Genomic DNA, 7349 nt, shown 5'->3' with positions numbered 1-7349 from the left:
AAAGATGATAGTAGCAATGATGCGGATTGGGTCCGTGATCTAAGGATTATCCTCATTGTTGCACATAAGAATTATGTCCTTGATGCACCGCTAGGTGACAGACCTGTTGCAGGAGCTGATGCAGACATTATGAACGTTTGACAAGCTCGGTATGATGACTACTTGATAGTTTAGTGCACCATGCTTTACGGCTTAGAACCGGGACTTCAAAAACATTTTGAACACCATGGAGCATATGAGATGTTCCAAGATCTGAAATTGGTATTTCAGGCTCATGCCCGTGTCGAGAGGTATGAGACCTCTGACAAGTACTTCGCCTACAAGATGGAGGAGAATAGCTCAACCAGTGAGCATGTGCTTAGAATGTCTGAGTACTATAGTCGCTTGAATCAAGTGGGAGTTAATCTTCCAAATAAGATAGTGATTGACAGAGTTCTCTAGTCATCATCACCAAGTTACTGGAACTTCGTGATGAACTATTATATGAAAGGGATGACAAAAGTGATTCCTGAGCTCTTCGTGATGCTGAAATCGACGAAGGTAGAAATCAAGAAAAAGCATCAAGTGTTGATGATTAAACAAGATCACTAGTTTCAAGAAAAGGGCAAAGGGAAAGAAAGGGAACTTAGAGAAGAATGGCAAGCAAGTTGTCACTCTCGTGAAGAAGCCCAAAGTTGTACCTAAGCCTGAAACTGAGTGCTTCTACTGTAAAGGAAATGGTCACTGGAAGCAGAACTACCCCAAAAATTTGGTGGATAAGAAGGATGGCAAAGTGAACAAAGGTATATTTTATATGCATGTTATTGATGTGTACCTTATTAGTGCTCGTAGTAACCCCTGGGTATTTGATACTTGTTCGGCTGCTAAAGATTAGTAACTCGAAACAGGAGTTGCAGAGTAAATAGAGACTAGTTGAGGGTGAAGTGACGATGTGTGTTGGAAGTGGTTCCAAGATTGATATGATCATCATCGCACACTCCCTATACTTTCGGGACTAGTGTTGAACCTAAACAAATGTTATTTGGTGTTTGTGTTGAGCATGAATATGATTAGATCATGTTTATTGCAATACGGTTGTTCATTTAAGACAAAGAATAATTGTTATTCTGTTTACATGAATAAAACCTTCTATGGTCATACACCCAATGTTAATGGTTTATTGAATCTTGATCATAGTGATACACATATTCATAATATTGATGCCAAAAGATGCAAAAGTTGATAATGATAGTGCAACTTATTTGTGGTATTGTTGTTTGGGTCATATCGGAGTAAAGCGCATGAAGAAACTCCATGTAGATGGACTTTTGAAATCAATTCATTATGAATCATTTGGTACTTGCAAACCTTGCCTTATGGGCAAGATGACTAAAACTCCGTTCTCCGTAACAATGGAACGGGCTAATGACTTATTGAAAATAATACATACCGATGTATGCGGTCTGATAAGTGTTGAGGCTTGTAGCGGGTATCATTATTTTCTGACCTTCACATATGATTTGAGCAGATATGGGTATATCTACTTAATAAATCACAAGTATGAAAAATTTGAAAAGTTCAAAGAATTTCGGAGTGAAGTGAAGAATCATTGTAACAAGAAAATAAAGTTTCTACGATCTGATCGTGGAGGTGAATATTTGAGTTACGAGTTTGGCCTTCATTTAAAACAATGTGGAATAGTTACACAACTCACGCCACCTGGAACACCACAGCGTTATGGTGTGTCCAAACGCCGTAACCGCATTTTATTAGATATGGTGCAATCTATGATGTCTCTTACCGATTTACCGCTATCGTTTTGGGGTTATGCATTAGAGACAGCTGCATTCACGTTAAACAGGGCACCATCAAAATCCGTTGAGACGACACCGTATGAACTGTGGTTTGGCAATAAACCTAAGTTGTCGTTTCTTAAAGTTTGGGGATGCGATGCTAATGTCAAAAGGCTTCAGCCTGATAAGCTCAAACCCAAATCGGAGAAGTGTGTCTTCAGAGGACACTATAAGTAAACAATTGGGTACACCTTCTACCACAGATCCGAAGGCAAGATCTTTGTTTCTAAGAATGGAACTTTTCTAGAGAAGGAGTTTCTCTCGAAAGAAGTGAGTGGGAGGAAGGTAGAACTTGATGAGGTAATTGTACCTACTCTCAATTTGAAAAATAGCTCATCCGAGAAATCTATTCCCGAGATGTCTACACCAACTAGAGAGGAAGCAAATGATAAAGACCATGAAACTACAGATCAAGTTGCTACAGAACCCCGTAGGTCTGGCAGAGCATGATCCGCAACAGAGTGGTATGGTCATCCTATTTTGGAGGTCATTGTTACTTGACCATGATGAACCTACGAACTATGAAGAAGCTATGATGAGCCCAGATTCTGACAGATGGCTTGAGGCCATGAAATCTGAGATAGGATCCATGTATAAGAACAAAGTGTGCACTTTGGTGGACTTGCCCGATGATCGCAAGCCATTGAGAATAAATGGATCTTCAAGAAGATGGACGTTGATAGTAGTGTGACTCTCTACAAAGCTCGACTAGTCGCAAAAGGGTTTTCGACAAGTTCAAGGTGTTGACTACAATAAGATTTTTCTCAACCGTAGCGATGCTTAAGTCCATCTAAATCATGTTAGCAATTGCCATATTTTATGAAATCTAGCAAATGGATGTCAAAACTGCATTCCTTAAATGGATATCTCTAAGGAGAGTTGTATATGATGCAACCAGAAGGTTTTGTCGACCCTAAAGGTGCTAACAAGGTGTGCAAGCTCCAGTGATCCATCTATGGACTGGTGCAAGCATCTTGGAGTTGGAATATACACTTTGATGAGTTGACCAAAGCATATAGTTTTATACAGACTTGCGGTGAAGCATGTATTTACAAGAAAGTGAGTGGGGGCACTACAACCTTTCTGATAAGTATATGTGAATGACATATTGTTGATCGGAAATGATGTAGAATTTTTTGGAAAACATAGAGAGTTTGAAAGGAGTTTTTCAAAGAAAGACCTCGGTAAAGTTGCTTACATATTGGGCATCAAGATGTATAGGGATAGATCAAGACACTTGATAAGATTTTTCAATGAGTACATACCTTGATAAGATTTTGAAGTAGTTCAAAATGGAACAATCAAAAAAGGAGTTCTTACCTGTGTTGCAAGGTGTAAAGTTGAGTAAGACTCAAAACCTGACCACGGCAGAAAATAGAATGAGAATGAAAGTCATTCCCTATGCCTCAGTCATAGGTTCTATAAAGTATGCCATGCTATGTACCAGACCAGTTGTGTGCCTTGCTATGAGTTTTGCAAGGGGGTACGATAGTGATCCAGGAGTGGATCAATGGATAGCGGTCAAAGTTAACCTTATTTACCTAAGAGGACTAAGGAAATATTTCTCGGTTATGGAGGTAATAAAGAGTTTGTCGTAAAGAGTTATGTCGATGCAAGCTTTTACACCGATCTCGGTGACTCTAAGTCTCAATCTGAATACATATTGAAAGTGGGAGCAATTAGATAGAGGACCTCCATGCAAAGCATTGTAGACATAGAAAATATGCAAAATACATACGGCTCTGAATGTGGCAGATCCTTTGACTAAACTTCTCACACAAGCAAAACATGATCACACCTTAGTACTCTTTGGGTGTCAATCACATAGCAATGTGAACTAGATTATTGACTCTAGTAAACCCGTTGGGTGTTGGTCACAGGGCGATGTGAACTATGGGTGTTAATCACATACATATGTGAACTATTGGTGTTAAATCGCATGGCGATGTGAACTGGATTACTAACTCTAGTGCAAGTGGGAGACTGAAGGAAATATGCCCTAGAGGCAATAATAAAGTTGTTATTTTATATTTTCTTATATCATGATAAATGTCTATTATTCATGCTAGAATTGTATTAACCGGAAACTTGATACATGTGTGAATACATAGACAAAACACCATGTCCCTAGTATGCCTCTACCAGACTAGCTCGTTAATCAAAGATGGTTAAGTTTCCTAGCCATGGACATGTGTTGTCATTTGATGAACGGGATCACATCATTAGGAGAATGATGTGATGGACAATACCCATCCGTTAGCTTAGCATAATGATCATTTAGTTTTATTGCTACTGCTTTCTTCATGTCAAATATATATTCCTCCGACTATGAGATTATGCAACTCCCAGACACCGGAGGAATGCCTTGTGTGCTATCAAATGTCAAAACGTAACTGGGTGATTATAAAGATGCTCTATAGGTATCTCCAAAGTTGTTTGTTGGGTTTGCATAGATCGAGATTAGGATTTATCACTCCGAGTATCGGAGAGGTATCTCCGGGCCCTCTCAGTAATGCACATCATATGAATCCTTGCAAGCAATGTGCCTAATGAGTTAGTTACGGGATGATGCACTACGGAACGAGTAAATACACTTGCCAGTAACGAGATTGAACTAGGTATAGAGATACCGACGATCGAATCTCGGGCAAGTAACATACCGATGACAAAGGGAATAACGTATGTTGACTTTGTGGTCCCACCGATAAAGATCTTCGTAGAATATGTGGGAACCAATATGAGCATCCAGGTTCCGCTATTGGTTATTTACCGGAGAGGTGTCTCGGTCATGTCTACATAGTTCTCGAACCCGTAGGGTCCGCACGCTTAACGTTCGATGATGATATGTATTATATGAGTTATGTGTTTTGGTGACCGAAGGTTGTTCGGAGTCCCGTATGAGATCACGGACATGACGAGGAGTCTCGAAGTGGTTGAGAGATAAAGATTGATACATTGGAAGGTTATATACGGACACCGGGATGGTTTCGAAGAGGTTCGGGGATTTTTCAGAGTACCGGGAGGTTACCGGAACCCCCCGAGAAAGTTAATGGGCCTCATGGGTCATTGGGGAGAGGAGGAGGCAGGCCACAAGAGGTGCCCCCCCCCCCCCGCAAGGGAGTTCGAATTGGACAAGGGGTGGGGGCGCGGCCCCCCTTTCCTTCTCCCTCTCCCCCTATTTCCCCTTTTCCCCTTTCTGTTGGAAGGAAGGGGGAGCCGACTAGGACTAGGAGTCCTAGTGGGACTCCCCTCACTTGGTGTGCCCCTAGGGCCAGCCGGCCTCCCCCTCCTCCTTTATATACGGGGGAAGGGGGCACCCCAAAGGCACATAAATTGTCTTAGCCGTGTGCGGTGCCCCCCTCCACCGTTTACTCCTCCGGTCATATTGTCGCGGTGCTTAGGCGAAGCCCTGCGCAGATCACATCACCAACACCGGCATCACACCGTTGTGCTGACGAAACTCATCGTCTCCTTTGTGCCTCTATTGGATCAAGAGTTCGAGGGACGTCATCGAGCTGAACGTGTGTAGAACCCGGAGGTGTCGTGCATTCGGTACTTGATAGATTGATTCCAGAAGACGTTTGACTACATCAACTGCGTTAAGTTAACGCTTCCGCTTTCGGTCTACGAGGGTACGTGGACACACTCTCCCCTCTCGTTGATATGCATCTCCTAGATAGATCTTGTCTGAGCATAGGATTTTTTAAAAATTGCATGCTACATTTCCCAACATGCGCAACAGTTGGCCTCCAAAGACAACTTGTTGCGCCTCATGTACACGGACCACAAAGACAGAGTTGGACAGTGATGGGATCCGACACCCGAGCTTCACCTCTCTTGTGAACCGATTCACAAAATGTGTGTATTTGGAACGTTATATATTGGACAGTTTTATGCCATCTGATGATAGTGGGGCCGCAGATGAATGGAAACGGCACCTCCTCCTCTATATTATGCGTGTGCTAGATCTTGACATCAACTTGCCTTTTTACCTTTGTCATACCCCACCCCCCCTCTTTCTCTCGCCCGATCCCTCCAAAATTCAACCCCCTTCGCAGTTCCTGGCTTGCTTCCAACCTTTGGTCGAGCCCATGGCGTCGCCGATGGACATGCTTTTCAACCAGGAGCCGGCGGCGGCCATGACGAATGAGGCGGAAGGAAGGGTTGAAGGGTACTTCCCGAGCTCCAGCCATGGTTTTCGGCACTTCCAGCAAGTTGGCACCACTCCGATCGGAGTTCCCGACATGGGATCGCCCATTTCCGGCTTCAGAATGTCTCCCTTCACCTTCGACATGCCGGAGGGTCCCCTCCCGGTTGCCGGTTATGGCACTGGTGTGGTCCCGGTGGAGATCCCCGCGGTCTGGCAAAAGAAGCATTCCTTGAAGAATAGCAGAGCGATGGCGCCTTCCAAAGGAGCGTGGACACAGGAAGAGGACAAGTACGTAAAATAGCTAAATCTGATTTGTTTTTCCAGCAGCTTGATCTCGCGGCATGCAGATTTGTTTTTCTACTTAATTTTCTTGATTAATGTACTTTCTTGCTTGCAGACTTCTCAAGATATTGGTGGCTCGTGATGGGAATCGGAGATGGGAGGAGATTTCAAAACACCTCCCGGGACGAATTGGGAAGCAGTGTCGTGAGCGCTGGACAAATCACCTGCGGTCCGACCTCAAGGTCTGTTTGGTCATTCTTTTCATGCATAGTGATTTATAATCTTTATTTTAATTAGGGGAAATCTTGCATGGATCTATATATGATTTGGATTTGTAAGTTGTTTTAGTTAAGTGTTTATTATGTTCTAACTAAAACAATTTAGATTAAAGGATTAGAAATTCTAGTGGCACGTGCCATTTGCGCTCTTTGTTTTTGTTATATTATGATTGTAAATAAAAATAAAAAAAGACCAAGGTTGCGAATCTCCAGCCTCTACTCGTATATTTGGAGAAAAATTAATAGATGTTACGGCCGATTAATGTCCCCCATTGTTTATAGATGTCAATTATTACTTTCTTCCTTATTTTGATAACACGGTTTCTGGAGTCTTTAGTAGTGGTAGAGCTAGGGGTGGCTGAGGGGGAGCCATGCCCCCCTCCAAGTTGAGAAACTTGCATATATATCCTCACTATATATATGGGGATTTAGCTCTGTTTTCGTTGTACATATAATTAATTCATATATACCATGTGAATTGTCGGGGCACCTTGCCATCTAAAGAGGTTCTGAAAAATCATTAAATTTCTATTAAGTATTTGCCACAATTGCCTACTAGTCAAGTTTTTAGTTAAGCCATTTTAGTTTAGCTAAGTTTGAGATGCCTATATATCTATACCTACTATTGAAGGGAGAAGTGCGTCTGCCCGTCTGTCACATGATTTACAGATACCCCCCGCCTTTCCAGTAATAAACTCGCGGTCCAGCTTTAAGTCACAGGAAAAACGTATCTTTTTTGCATTTTTATAGAAAACCCCCTCCTTTCTGCTAATTAAATTGCAATCCAACTTCAAATCACCAAAAAAA

General features: G+C 42.3%; 1 pseudogene; it reads left to right on the top strand.

Annotated features, from left to right (window-relative positions):
• The first annotated feature begins 5923 nt into the window (after window positions 1-5923).
• Window positions 5924-7349, top strand: part of LOC123067411 (transcription factor MYB83-like) — a 3506-nt pseudogene continuing 2080 nt past the window's right edge.

This window comes from Triticum aestivum, chromosome 3B (assembly GCF_018294505.1).
Source record: "Triticum aestivum cultivar Chinese Spring chromosome 3B, IWGSC CS RefSeq v2.1, whole genome shotgun sequence".
In the NCBI taxonomy this organism is placed as follows: domain Eukaryota; kingdom Viridiplantae; phylum Streptophyta; class Magnoliopsida; order Poales; family Poaceae; genus Triticum; species Triticum aestivum.
Note: the sequence above shows the minus strand (reverse complement) of the source record. Positions and strands in the feature narration are given on the sequence as shown.